This window comes from the organism of the source record quoted next, unplaced genomic scaffold (assembly GCF_019419815.1).
Source record: "Pyrus x bretschneideri cultivar Hongxiangsu unplaced genomic scaffold, Pyrus_bretschneideri_v1 Contig97, whole genome shotgun sequence".
In the NCBI taxonomy this organism is placed as follows: domain Eukaryota; kingdom Viridiplantae; phylum Streptophyta; class Magnoliopsida; order Rosales; family Rosaceae; genus Pyrus; species Pyrus x bretschneideri.
The window spans coordinates 1082159-1098031 of NW_025999839.1; positions in this window are offsets into that span (position 1 = coordinate 1082159).

Sequence of the window (15873 nt, forward strand, 5' to 3'; positions counted from 1 at the left end):
AGGTAAGACATGAACCATGCTGATTTCTATGTTATTGAGGATTGAATGGCCCATTGGTTCGTGATTTTTATCTTCTGGATTTCCGAGCAGGGTATCTTGCTCATAGGCATTATTTGCCTGATTTTCTTCAGTTGCCACGATAATACGTTCATGCGATGCATCCACCAGATGCGTTTCGTTCTGAACATTAACTTCTGGTTCTTTCAGTGTGGGGATTTGGTGTTGCTCTTGTGAAGCTTTGTGAGTCCGCTCTTGATATGTGATGCGGGTGCCTCTCATGTCTAAGTAAGCATATAATCGCACAATGCGTTCTTTCTCATCAGCCGTGAGACCGAAAAGGGCAGCAGCTGAGAAAACTTCAAAATGATACTGCAAATATTGGAGGTCCTCAAGGGAGAAGGGAAGGTCAGCAGGATTGATATCGGTATATAGGTCTACCTCAAAATCGAGAACTCAAGCCTCGGGTATATGCCAGAATCTATACTTCATCCTCGAATTCATGGTCTTTTGGATGATTTATTCGGCATCGGGGCAAGTTAATGCCATATGAAGAGCTTCTTGGCATGCTTTTGGTAGGCCATATAAGTTGTTAGCCGAATGCTTCTTGTGGAACTCTCGCATGTATTCTAAAGTTTCACTGGGAAACGGCGGGTGAAGATTCCATCGGACTTTGATTAATGGCTCTTACGGGGGTAGTGGGGGAAGTTTGCTTTTGGCTTCCTTCCGGAAGTGCTTGAGGCTAGCTTTTATCTCCCTAAGCCGAAGAAGGAGTTTGATTCGTTTTTCATATTCTTCAATCGTTGTTTCAAAGTCACGATTATCACTTTCTTTCCTTGAAGAAACTTGGCCATGATGGTCGGAGGTTATCGGTCGTCTTTGTTGCCGGCCATTTCTTTTGGTTGCCATTTGATGGCTGAGGTATCTTGGGCTGCTCGTCAGTAAGCCATACAGTCCATTCTTTGGCCTTGGCGTTTCTATGATTTGGACAACGCAATATATACACCTGTAGGGGAGTTGTAAATATACCAATGTTGGTCCCGTAGCTCAGGTGGTTTGAATGTGCGCTGGTTTACGGGTGAACTTGAATTATTGGTGTTGCGTGCATAATAATCCTCGTTGTAAAACGGTGCATTGAAGTCAAGGTGATGTCTGGCCGAAGATGGCTTGTTATCTTATACCTAGAGGCCAAGCCTATCAAAAACTTTATGGCGTTGGCCTGCATCGAACACCTTTTAGGATGTTGTTGCAGTTGTGGGCGCTTGTTGTAGTATTTGAGCTTGAAGTGGCTTTTCCTTCGGCTGAGTTAAGATGACATTTGCTTTGGACCGACTACATAAAACCATCGGCCCATCAGTTTCCTCCGCGCCAGAGTCTGACATTGACTCGACAATAGATGATCCTGAAAAGTCCTTAGGTGGCTCGTTTGAAAATAAATTAATCTTCAATTGTGGCCAAGAGTTCTGCTTAGGGACGAATTGCATTGGAACGAACTCAACCTTCCCTTTTCCTTTATCCCTAGGTAGATGAGCTACCATGCTTACCATCGTGGTAGGGAAAAGATTAGTGCCAATGATCATTTGTTTCTTAGGAAATTTAAGTTTACCATTGTCAATCCAGCTTTGGACGGCGTCACGAAATACCACACAATTGTTTGTTGTATGCTTGTTTGAGTTATGGTACTTGCAATATGTCTTTCCTTTCAAATCCTCGACCTTAGGAATATTATGCCCTGCCCGAAGCATGACAATTTTTGCAAGTAACAATTGGTCGAAGATGGCATCGACCTTGGTGATGTCAAAAGTATAAACTTTCGACGTTTTGATGGTGGCTTCTTCAGAGGTCAAACGGGTTTTGGAATCCTTGGACTTAGCATGAGCCAATGCTTTGCATATGTACGGTTTGTCGATTACTATCTCAGCCGCGTCTATACTGGCACATTGGGACTCTTCTCCTTCAGCTGATGCATAACTAACCGTAGGGTTCTTGTAAATCATTCATCAGGATGGAGATTTCGAGATCTTCCTCTCTCGGAGCAAATAATCATATTGCTCGACATGCTGAGCTAGTTTGTACATATCTCAGAAATTTGCCCCTAAGAATTTCTTTTTGTACTCCACATCCAGGCCATTTAGGGCGAGCCTAATGAACTTAACTTCAGGGAGAGGTACTCGGCACCAGTGTCTGGCCGACTTAAACCTCATAAGGTATTCTATTGGCGACTCATAAGAGGTTTAAGCCATCTTGGCCAAAAAAGATACTGATACATCCATCCCTGGTCGATAGAATTGCTCATGAAAATTTTCGACTTGTTCCTCCAAACTTTGGATGGAGTTGGGTAGAAGTTTGATATACCACCTGAATGCCGAGCCGGTTAATAAGAAATTGAACAATCGTAGCTTATGGAAATCAATGTTAAAGTCCCCACATTGAGCAGTGAATCGAGCCACGTGTTCTAACGATGATAAAGATGATTCTCCAGCAAAAAGGCTGAAGTCCTGGATCCTGAACCCTTTGGGGTACTTGAACTTTTCTACAAAAGTAGGATATGGATGAATGAATTTTGGAAACTTATGCCCCTTTTTCAAGGTCGAGTCAATCATTCTCTGGACCTCGACCATGTCAACAGATGTTGTTTCTGCTCTCTGGTTAAATTCGTCCGATCTGCTGGTTAACCTACCATTTTTCTCTAAGTTAATCATTTTGAGTCGAGCGGATCCTGTCTCGACTTGTATTGTTGGCGGGGGTTTGTTCTTAAATCTTAGCTTCTTGGAACGATCAGTAGGTCCACCTTTGTGGGCTTTATTAACCAGTACTTCGAAACCTGTTATGTACAACGCTTTATCATGCATTTCTTCAAGTATGCTTTTTAAGTCTTGGCTGAACATTTTCTCAAATTTCCGAGACTGCTCTTGAAGTCGTCGTCGAAGAAATGACCTAGTTAGTGGGTCAGAGGCCTTACCACCTCCCTCGTCACAATCCTCCACTAATCCTTCAACACAAATGCCTTTTGTCATTTTGGTGAAGATTTATGTATCACAAGTCTGACCGTCGGGATTAGCTTCCTTTTCTCAGCGTGTTGCACTTGTGGCTCAGGTGTCACAGTAGCAGAAGGATTATGTGCCTGTGGCAAGCCATCTTTTCCTGGGTTTTGGACTGGAAGATTAGTAGTTGACTTTCCCATGACTGTTTTCTCTTTTACTTACCGTGTCTCAATGGTCATGAACTTCGTAGCCTTTGCACTAGGTCCCATCGGGTGTGCCAAAATGTTACCCTAAAAGCTACCAAGCCTACGTGGCGTGTAGGTCGAGTAACTAATGAGCTAACTACATCATTCGGTTATGTGTGGGGCGGGCCAACTCGACGGCCGAGCTTGGCCGAGGATGAAAATATGCTGATGTCACGTTGAGCACTATGCTGACCTCTTGATCTTAAGACTGCGGTCGAGGAAGGAACATGTCTCAGCCTTCGGGTTTTAGACCCTAAAGACAAGGCTACTAGTTCTGCGAAGTTCACAAATTGTCGGCGCAGGGTTCGATCACAATGATTATATTCGTGAAGGTATAAGCACGCCGAACTGATTATATTACCTTGATTATATAAAACTGATCAGATTAGGTTGAGGAGTTCTAATCCGAGTATATAATCATCATGGTGGTTATATTATGTTGATTATATAAAACTGATGTTGCATAAGTATTACGTTAAAAATTATTAAATGCTTATTGGGGAGAGGGTCCCCTCCACCACCCCAAAACTTATGCCAACTGATTTTTCAAGATTCTATGAGCTGATGCTGCACAAGTATTACGTTGAAAATTATTAAATGTTTATTTTTTTTTTTGTGACCCCCCTCAAAAAAAAACTTTTCTATGAATTAATGCTGCATAAATATTAATAACCTTCGCTAAATTCTAAACTAACTCATAATTCATTCCAATTCTAACAAATATACATGATAACTATACGGCAAAAAACAAAAGAAACTTCAATGAAAAACAAAAGCAGCACAACGAAAAATCACATTCACCAAACACTCGATCAAATAAGGTCAAACTGAATCAAAATCTTCAAAACTAAAAAACCGTGACTGCAAAAAATAAGAACAATCCAAAAAAAAACTTAATGCAACCAATAAAAAACCAAAAAATTAGAGACACCTTCGAAATCTAAACCAAAATAAATTCAAAAACACACAACACTGCAAAAATCTAAATCGGAACACATCAAGAGATAAACTTTAGAGAAACACTTACCTTCAAAGAAAACTTGAATGATGCGAATAGAATTTTTGGCGAGAGATAATTGAAGGAGATTAATAGGATTTTTACCACCTACATAAGTTGAGATAAAAACACTTAAAAATACTTGTAAGAGTACAAGGTTGTCGTAGTATAGTAGCTCAAGCAATGTCGTTTTCCACAGGGATTGATTGAATAATTTGTATTTAAACTAATTCTTAGCTAATTATTTAAAACCAAGTTTCGAAAAGGTTGATTTTGGAATTTAAAATAAATAAATAATTGACAAAGTAAAGAAAGCAAAAGACAAAGGTTTTGGAAAACAATTTAAACACTAGGGTTCTGTCGTCACCATTAACAATCCTATGCAATTTTACCTAATACTTATGAATTTCTACATACATGCTTTGAAGGTTAGGCTTTACTAATGCATATTTTTCTCGAGATGTTCAAGTGAAAACGTATATCTAACATGCAACCTGTCTGTGATGTTCAAATCAAATATAAACATTCAAAACTCATTAAGCTTTGTGAAAACCCTTTGAAAAACCATGCAATACTTAAGAGCGTGATGTTTGCCTTAAGTGAACTTACAATTACTAATCACAAGAAGCCCTCTTCAATTCAGGTTGATGTTCCAACAGAAATTGCATCAAATTATTTGTCTAAAATCCCTAATGGTCACGAATCACTAAGACAATTAGATAGTTTAATCACGGTGATTAATAATTCAAAATAAGCATGCATCCATTCATAAGCAAATTAATAAAATCACGTATTCATGTTAAAGCTTGTGGCTTCGCCCTAGCAAAAGAACTTAGTTACGAACAATCATAATAAAAATTAAAGAAAATATATTAACTAGAAAAAGGATTGAAAACACCTTATAGGTAAAAAGTTTAAAGTTCTCTAAAATAATGCGTACGTTCTCCCCCCAGAACCCTAATGGCTAAAAGCCTTATTTATACTACTCCAAATTAAAAACCTCATAGAAAAGGTTTTCTAAAAACTAGGAAATAAAATAACAAAAGGATAACAAAGAAATTACATTAATATTCTGACTAGAAAATCTGCCCATCAAAGAGATAGCCATGTTTTTTTATCTTCAGGGCTGCAAAGCAGGCCCAAAACAACTCAAAACAAAGATTAGGACCTTATCTTCAAGTTCCAAGAAGCGCCTAAGTTCAAAATCTATCATCTTCCAGCCTAAAAGTCACAAATAAGCTCTGCAGCTCAATCTACCAGCACTGCACGCTGGGCATAAATTAATTTGCCACGATCAAATGCTTCCGGATAAAATTATGAAATTTTGACACAACCTTTTTGATAGATTCACGAACCCGTTCCAATTTGAATCACTAAAAAATTCCACCGTTTGATTACTTTATGCTCAAAACAAGTTCGCATGTCCTACATTAAAAACATATAGCAAAACATCAAAATCTCACTAAAATAATAACCAAAATATACCAAGAATAGGGAATAATACATGGTATAAAATCGTCTCATCAGAGATGACGAAATATAAATCAAAACAGATAAACTTCAGAGAGAAAGAAAAACAGCAGAGAAATCAAAATATAATTTGCATGATTCGAATCACCGCCGATCGTTATTTAACAAAATACGTAACTCTGTTTGTAACGGAAAAACCAAACATGATGTCATCTTACGTGGGTTTAAAAATGTTATTTCTTGAAATGTTTAAAATGTGTTGTCTCAATATATAATTAAGTATCGAAAGTATAATCTGAATGTAATTTTTCCTAAAATAAATAGTATAAAAGTGACTCATCAGTAAGACTTAGTTCCCCCATCTCCTTAGTGTAAATACTATCATCTGTTAAAAAAAGCTAGACTCAATCAAAGAATGGAAATCATCAAACCTAAGCACAAATTGAGCAAGCTCATGCTTGACAATATTCGAATCACGACGTTGCCATCTCCAAGAGAAACTTCGAAATCTTGTACATAGCACCTCTATTTCTTCCACTACACAACCATCTGAATCATGGCCTTCCTCCAGTGCATTAATGCTCTCCACCACCTCTTTGGCATCTACATCAAGTCAACTCAAAGTGTTTCGTAAAGAAATTCCTTCACAATTTTGTGAAGTCCATCATTGTTCTTTCCAAATTCCAAACTGCAATGGAAATATATGCATTTGATTTTGTAATTGGAAACCGATCTAATTACCAAATACAACCTGAGGTTTAATGCGACTTCTAAAAGAGATCCAACAGTTTCTTCCACATTAATGGCTCGTTTATTCCTCTTTTTTTTTTTTTTTCTTTTTTTTTTTTTGCACAATTGGCTTATTTACTATTTTGTAATTAGATTGAAAGCAATTGAATTGAGGAGAAATTAGATTGAAAAGTAATTAGAATGAGGTGGAGTTAGAATCATATTCATGTTGAATTTGTTTACTAAAACTATTTGGATCAAGAGTATGAATGTTAACAATTCATACAAACTGTTTATTAACTCACCTGAATCAGAATGAGAACTAACATCATTACAAAAATGTCCCTAATCCAAGTATTATAGTTTGTGTTAATTCTTTTTCATCCTTAGTTAAACTTTGATTATTTTATTTTTAAAATTTTGTAAGAAGGCTTCAAGTCCTCCTTAATTTTTGTTGGTAAAGAGAATAAAATCGGTGGTATTAATCCACTATGTGACCACTGCTTTCTTGACCACTTCTCTATCTTCCCCCAACTCTACCATAGCCACCACCTTCCCTATCATCACCAGCCAACGCTAATTTTCTCTCTCACACACACCCCTCTTATAAATTCCTCTCTGTTTGATTCTATTAATATATAATTTGGGAAGTTGCCAACCGACGAAATCGAGTCGATGGATGAGTCGAAGTGATTTTGGTGTCTTGGTGCTTTCATGAAGGTGCGTGGTGTCGTGGTGTCTTGTTGGTGGAAGGGTGCTTTAGGATTATTGTAAAAGTACATGGATATTTTAGGATGAAAAGCTTGATTCCAAATAGACCCTTTCTTGTTGGAATCTGAATATCACCTCCATGCAAGTAATCCAATTTTCTGTTCACAATTCGATTTTGGATATTAGACGGATCCCACTCATTTTCTGATTCCCCAAAAGTTAATTAGTAACGTTAGAATGCTTTGGAAGGCGTACAATTTCGTTCTCCTACTCCTACCCGGTTTGGTAAACACACCATAATAGTTTACCTAGTTTCTGAAAATACATGGGAAGGAAAACACATATAAAAATTAGGAAAAATTAGTATCCGGTCTCTAGTTACTAATGTTTATTGACTGAAATCTTATTAGCTATCAAATTTTGATCCAAGTCCCTTGCATTAATTTCAATTCAAAACATTTCCATAATAAATAAAAAATTAGAATAAGTTTGTACCATTAGTTTTTTTTATAGAAATGTTTTCCATTTCTTATATGTACCCATTCATGTAATTTTTCAAATTTTTTAATCTTAAAAATATACCCATTCTTAAATATATTAATTTGTTATATGTAAAATGTACCCTTTTTTTTATATAAAATCTATTCAATTTTTTTTTCAAATCCATTTTTAAACTTGTATGAGTACATTCTTTGTCTTTGATTTGAGAAAGTATCTGTCACATCCCGGCCCGGGGCGGATCACTTCCCGGGCCCGCTCCACCACCGTAGCACGATATTGTCCGCTTTGGGCTTACCATTCCCTCACGGTTTTGTTTTTGGGAACTCACGAGCAACTTCCCAGTGGTCACCCATCATGGGATTGCTCTAGCCCCCCTCTCGCTTAACTTCGAAGTTCCTACGGAACCCGAAGCCAGTGAGCTCCCAAAATGCCTCGTGCTAGGTAGGGACGAGAATATACATTTGAGGATCACACCCCTGGGCGATGTGGGATGTCACAATCCACCCCCCTTAAGGGCCCGACGTCCTCGTCGGCACACACGCGGCCAGGGTTAGGCTCTGATACCAAATTGTCACATCCCGGCCCGAGGCGGATCACTTCCTTGGCCCGCACCACCACCGTAGCACGATATTGTCCGCTTTGGGCTTACCATTCTCTCACGGTTTTGTTTTTGGGAACTCACGAGCAACTTCCCAGTGGGTCACCCATCATAGGATTGCTCTAGCCCCCCTATCGCTTAACTTCGAAGTTCCTACGGAACCCGAAACCAGTGAGCTCCCAAAAGGCCTCGTGCTAGGTAGGGATGGGAATATACATTTAAGGATCACACCCCTGGGCGATGTGGGATGTCACAGTATCCATATCAAGTTTAATCGAATAAATTTACTAATGTTATTAAGGCTAATATCTGCCCTTTTTTTTTTTTTTTTTTTTTGTGGTTTTGAAGAATGTACCCATGTTTTGATACAATAATTTTTTATATTTTATTTTTTATCCCACAAATTATGGGTTTTTATTTAAAATCTCATTAATATAAACATCTATAAATTTCAATTTTTAATTTGAAAAATATAGTAACATACAAAGAAATATATTATTATATTAATTTCAGGGACTTCGATAAAAAATTGAAAACCAACAAGGTTTCAATCAAATAATATTGATAGTTAGGGACCGCATCCAAAGTTTTCTTAAAAGCTATGAACAAAAACAGAATTACAAAATTATTGATTGTTTACTTTGTATTGTGAAAATACAAGCAAAAGTTAAACGAGTCCCCTAGTGTAGATAATATCATTTATTCACATAATAATAATAATAATAATAATAATAATTCTTGTTCCTTACTTATTCTTTTTCTTATCATTAAGGACTTTCTTATTCTTTTTCTAGTACTTGCACAGGAGGGTATATATTTCTTAAAAAAAAAAGTGTAAACTTGAATTGAATTAAAACGAAAAGTGTAAACTTGAGGGTGTCTAGAATTAGAGTCTAAGACGTGTTCCTTCCTTGATCGTAATTGCTCAAAGTACAAAAGTCACTAGCGTATTTGAAGCCACCATGACCACGACCACCACATCTCTTCTACTTGCCTGACTGAGCTCGATTGTGAGTTGGCACATCTGCATTCACAAGAAGGACATAGTTAACTCATAGTTACTGGACCTGCACGTCACGTAAGCTTTGTAATTTTTAAAATTAATAGTTGGTAGAGAAAAAGAAAAGGTAGAGAAGAAACAACGTGAGAAGTTAGCATAAGAGGGAAAGATAAGAAGATTGATCACCCTACATGGTAGATTTATCGGAGAGACATGAAAGGGGGGAGAAGAATAAAGAAAACAAGCTTTTGTAAAAGAAAACTTACTTTTGAATCCGTTGGAGAAGACAACATTGGAAGAAAGAAAATATATGCATTCATTTGGCATAATTTGCATTGAATTAGAAATTAAGGAGTTTCTTTCTATAGACAAATGAAGGGCAATCACTATAATAAAGAGTGAAAACTGCACTAGTAATTGTTAGTACGACTCGACAACATAGTAAGAAAAGTTTATTGAGGTGGTAAGCTGGTCAAAGAGCTTAATTTGATAAGTGGGTGTAAATCTAATTCTCTATATTCATTCAATATCACCTTGCGTGGCACCATATATTAATCACCGATTTAGGCTATCTAATTGTCTTGATGTTTGATCACCATTAGGATCTTTAGAAAAGTAATTTGATACAAGTTTGGTCAGAAGTCGGTCCCTGAAATTGATGAAGGCTTCTTGTGGTTAATGTGTGCAAGTTACGTAGGATGAATGCCACGTCTTAAGAGTTGCATGGTTTTTCAGAGGGTTTTCACAAAACTTAATAAGTTATGCATGTTTAGATTTGATCTGAATACCACAAATGGATTGCATATATGATATATGCTCTATGTTGGGGGGGGGGGTTCAAGTAGGCATACTTTAGGAAAACCTAACCTTCAAAATATGCATGCATAGGTCAAAAATAATTGAAAGATCTAAATACGATTGTTAAGATGACGGCAGAACCCTAGTACTTTCAAAATTTAATTTTCAAAAACCATTTTTTTAGTTTATTTTATTTTGCCGATATATGAATTATTTTATTAAATTCGTTTTTATTATTTTCGAACATAAAATCAATCTTTTTCCAAACTTTGTTTTAAGTAATTAATTAAGATTTAATTTAACATAAATTATTCATTCAATCATTGTGGAATAACCTTACTAGAGCCATCTATACTACAATTACCTTGTATCATTGTAAGTATTTTAAATGTATTTATCCCTACTTTTTAGGTGGTAAAAATCATACCAAATAGCAACAGCTTTAAGAGGATATTTTATATGTAACACTGCACCAGTGCGTTCAATCATGTCTAAATCTTCTCTTCTTGCACCATTAGGAAATTCCCAATCGCACTTGTGTACTAACTTTCCAAAATAATCTCATTAACCACGAAGGCAAACTAAGTTCCTGGCCGGGCAGCTTTGTCTACCAGCTCCAAATGGAAGGAATTGGAAGTCATTCCGTTTATAATCTATGACGCTATTCAGGAATCTTTCAGGATGGTAATCCTTAGGTTGGTTGTATATATTGGGATCTCTTTCAGTTTTCCATGCATCACAACTTGTGGTTGGCCTTAATGTTGTAACAATATATTTTCACATCTTGGGTCGACATCCTAGTGTCACAGGCTATATGTTACAAACAAAGAAAACATCCAAGACATCATATATCTAAGCCCATAAAGCCTTGTCTTCATAGAAGCTTCTGGAACGTCCCGGAAAAATCAAGAACATGGCGGAGCGTTCAAGATAATCTAGGACATTCCGGAACAATCCACACAAGTGTACAAATTCAAGCCTCACCTAGAACAATCTAGATTAGGCAAGTTGTATCTAGAACTATACTAGATATTTTTGGATGTAAGTAGGGAATTCTAGAACCCTCCATTGAGGAGGTTACTTAGGCCTATAAATAGGAGGCAAGACCATTTGGCCAAGCATCCAAGAATTGTAAGCAATTGTAAAGTTCTCCTAAGTTTCAATACAAAGCTTCCTTTCTCCCATCTTCTAAGTGATCTTAGCATTCTCCAAGCTATCTTAGCTTTCTTTGTGATTCAATCCGGGGAAGCGAGGCTTCAAAGGCTTACTTAGCTTGTTCATCGAGGTTCTCAAGTCTAAGTGCCGCACGGGCGGAAGGCTTAAAGAGTCATCCCGTGACACTAGGCAATAGTAATGCAATTGGAGGATGTAAACGAAGAGCCTCCAAGCAGTGCATTCCAACTAATCATCTTCTGTTATGTTTGTTTTTGTAGCCGGCTACTGCCCTTCGAAATTTTTTCATAGCCCTTGGATGTCGTAAAAGCTGAGACATTTCTCCACTCTAGCGCTGTAAATGTGGTATCAGAACCACCAACGAATAATCATGCAAGAGTATTTGGATTAACTAAAAGTAGTATGTGAATATTCAGCGCTGCTTATGGCCTCTTGGCCTTTTTGGGGTGGTAGTATAGTTAATCATGACGTTCTTTATTTTTTATATACAAGCAATATTGGGAGGGTAGGTTTCTAATCTAGGAACTCGGTTGCAAGTCTCCAAACAACTTGAAAGGCACAAATATGTACAATTTTTTATAGACAGTGCCTTAATAATTGATTACGTTTATGGAGTTATATCGAATTATCTCTCTATATAAAGAGTTAGAATTGGGGAACACCATTTTAGACAACATTTTGAGACACGTTTTCATGATTTCCATATTTACTCTCAGTGGACAATGAGATTGGGAGATCCGGGAAGCGTTGCTGATTTTTTTTTTTTCTTTCCAGAAATGAGATTTTCTAATTTTGAACATTTTAAGGCTTTATTTATTTATTTTTTTAATCCTTGTGGCACAAATATGTGGGGTCCACAACTTCCACATATTCAAATAATGGAGGAAATAACAGAAAATGATACAGATGCATGAAATTGGAATGAAATAGTAAGTTTGTCTATGACATTGCAATGTTTTAAAGGTTATGTAAGAGTTTGAAGTTGTATCCAAACTTGAGGTTACAGAATGTAACTACCCCATAAATTATTACAAACAGTTCGAATCTTAGAGACTCCGAACAAATAATCAAACAAATGAGTTCCAATCCATTCATGTGGGTTCTCAAAATAATGATATCCAAAATTCATATTATAACTTCAATTAGCAAGGTCGTCTGTAACAACGTCCTTCTCCCATTAGGCACGAATCAACACGCAAACAGTATGGCTACCATAAATTGTCTACATTGTTCAATGATGTTGGCATGATAAACGAGAAATTTTTGTGTGTATGAGACTGAGTTATTGGTACACTAAAAAACCTCTTCAAGCAAACAGGTCTATATTTTTAGTCTTATCCAGTCTCTTATACGAGCGATCAAATATGGTCATAATTTTCAAACCTCCATAAGTACAATGTGCCAAAATTAAACCCAACAACCCATTTTGAAACAGACTACAAATTTAACCCGGCCGATTACCAATGTCAGAACCTTTTGCTTTCCTCGATGAAATTTGAATTCCACTAAGAGCAATTCCACCCCTAAAGACTTTGCGCCAGCACCCAACCCATTTATCCACTCAAGTGAACAGTAATAGACCACAGTGAACAGTAATAGGCCAAAGCATCTCCACCCCTAAAAAAAATAGCCTAGTCCATTTTATTAAAATATTATTATTTTTATTATAAAATAATAAAAAATAATAATTTTATTTTAAATTTCTAAAAAATAAAATAATAATAATAATAATAATTTCTGAATTTATTAAAAAATTTCTGTATTTTTTAAAAGTGAAATTCTTAATTTTTTGGGGGAAAAAACGTGCACTGTTGATCTGTGATCGAACGGTCCAATTTAAAAGTGAAATTCAAATTTTTTTTACCATTGGAAATCCAACGGTAGACATTGGGCCACGTCGCCCACCCGGGGCAGAGGTTAATATGCCTGCGCTGCTGGGCCCTACCTCTGATTTTGTTGTCTCTTACTCGCTATGACTCGCGCGTGTAGGACACGCGCCAGGCTTAACAACACAAGGAGGCCGGTCCCCAAGTTTGCCAAAAATGGGCTGGTTGCCAGGCAAACACACGGGCTGGAGTGGATTGGCTAAGTCCTAGCATGTTTTTTTCCACTAGGTGCTGGCCTCTTTTTGCTTCAGTGGAACTGCTCTAAAAGCAAGTCCAACAGGGGCTTTAGCCCGATGGACCGTGGATTGCATAGGACCAAATTGTTGGGGCAATGAACTCCAGCCCATGTGGGCATCAGCGCTGGAGGAGGCCCAAGCGACAGGCCCAGCATAAATTTGTGGCCAAAGGTGGAGGTGATGCAACGCTGACGTCAGGGCGATGTCAGCCATCTTTAAGATTTTTTTGTGTCAAGCGCATGCACTTCAAGCGCACGTGGGGGCGCGTCCCTGACAGGTTTTCAGATGTGGGGCCTGTGGCGCAGAATCTAAAATGTTACCATTGGCTGGGACACGTGGCTTCTTCGCATTCATTGGATTTCAAAAATTAAAACCTTCATTAATTTCAGCTGTTGGATTTGAGATCAACGGTCCACGTTATTCGCCTTTATAAATTAAAAAAAATATATTAACAGAAAAAAAACTGAAATATTACCGTTGTGCCACATGGCACAATCTAGAGGGTTGGATTTCAAAATTTTTTTAATCCAATGACAGAAATTAATTATGTGAATAAAAAATGTAAAAAAAAAATAAATAATTTGAAGAATTAAAAAAAAATTATTTTACTTTTCTATAAATACCTTCTCATTGTCTTCTACCTTACACCACAATTTCATATTTTCTCAAATACTTTCAACCACATTCCTTTATTTCTCTCAAAATTTCAATCCAATTGTTTTCCAACAAAATGTCTAATGATGCAAGTAGGGGTGGGCTCGAAAAATCAAAAACCGAAAACCGAATCGAGCACCGAACCAAGGCTTAAAAAAACTGAACTGAAAGTGTAAAATTAGACCAAACAGAATCTGGTTCAGTTCGGTTCGGTTTCTGGGGTTCGAAAACAGGACTGAACCAAACCAAACCGAAGTATAGGCAAAACGACGTCGTTTCATATTTAATTATAACGTAATATATATTTTTTTCCCTTGAACAGCGTCATTCAGTCAAATTTGTAGCACGGCGCATGCCTTCTTCAATCTGAAACCCTAAACATATTGATTCATTCCCTTTCCCTTATCCCTCTGTATGTACTCTCACTTGGACCATCTCATTCCCAGCTCCGCCATTTTTCTAGTTCATCTTCTTCCTTCCCAGCGACCTGGGACCTATCTCACATCTCGCTGTCGCCGTCTCACTCTCAGTCTCTCACCCCCATGACCGGTGACCCATGACCCACGACTTTCTCTCGCTGTTTTGAGTCTCGAGTCTTGACCCATAAACTCCTTCCTTTGCAAGGTTAGTCTCTCACCCCCCAGATGCATTTTGCATATTTTGTTTTTCAATCTCGTTGGTTTTGATGAATCTGATATGTAGCTTTTCAATTTCATGGTTTTGCAATTTGTTTTGGGTATGCTGGATTTGGTTGGGTAACTTCATTTCTGAACACTATTAGACTATTAGTTGAAGTTTGATTAATTTGTGAGAGTACGTAGGGTTTGATTAATTTGTTTTGGGTATGCTGCTGGATTTAGTTCTACAGCTTTCACTCTAGGGTTTTCTCGGGATAATGTGAGTCTTTTCGAGTCCATGGAGAGAGTGGGGAGTGTCGATGTGGGTTATTGGAGACATGGGGGTGCTGTTGGGGAAATTAGGGTTATTGAATTGGGTAAATTAGGTGTCGACCGACAGCAGAAGGGGGAGGAGAATTAATTAGTTGCATATTAGGATTAATGCTTTATGACTTATGACATATAAGTTTTGAGTTGTAGATTAGGATTAATGCTTTATGACTTATAAGTTGCAGATTACTTTTCAAATGTCAAATAAATTAGTATTTCGAGTAATACTAAATTTCAAAGAGAACCAAAATATGTTTGATTTTGACTTTTAATTATCTGTCACTCAACAGCAGAATGATTAAAGTTTGTTGTGTCTGAGACTATAAATAACTAGTTTAATCCATCTTATATGTTTTGTATCTTTTGAGGATTATAGTCAGACCTTGCTTTTATATAGAAGGATTATAGTCAGACCTTGCTTTTATATAGAAGGATTATAGTCATAGACCTTGCTTATTATGTGCATCCGTAGCTTTTCCATGTGCATCCTACCTTTGCTTATTATATGTTTTCTATCTTAATTAGATGAAGTCAAGTGCATCAAAGGCCTCGAGCTCAAGCTCAAACTCAATGAGATCATCAAATAGCTCCCGTGAAAAAATAAACTCATCTACGTCTACTCCATCACAAGTGAGTTGTCATCTCTATACTTTCTCTATGGTTCTTATGTCTCAGTTTATTTAATAATTAATTGTAATGATTCTTTCTATTATTTTTGAAGGACATTGTTGGTGATTCAACTCCACCTCAACTCCCCATGGTGGCAACTTAACAAGCTCCTCTTACTTATGGTGGATCCAAACAATCCTCCGATGCAACTCCAAAAGAAGGTTGCTCAAGTGATCAAGTAAGTAAAGAAGACACTCTCTTGGATTCACTAAAAAGTCATGAAAGGTCTATAATTTGGAAGCACTTGGATAGGACAATTGAGGGAGGTAAAGTTAAAG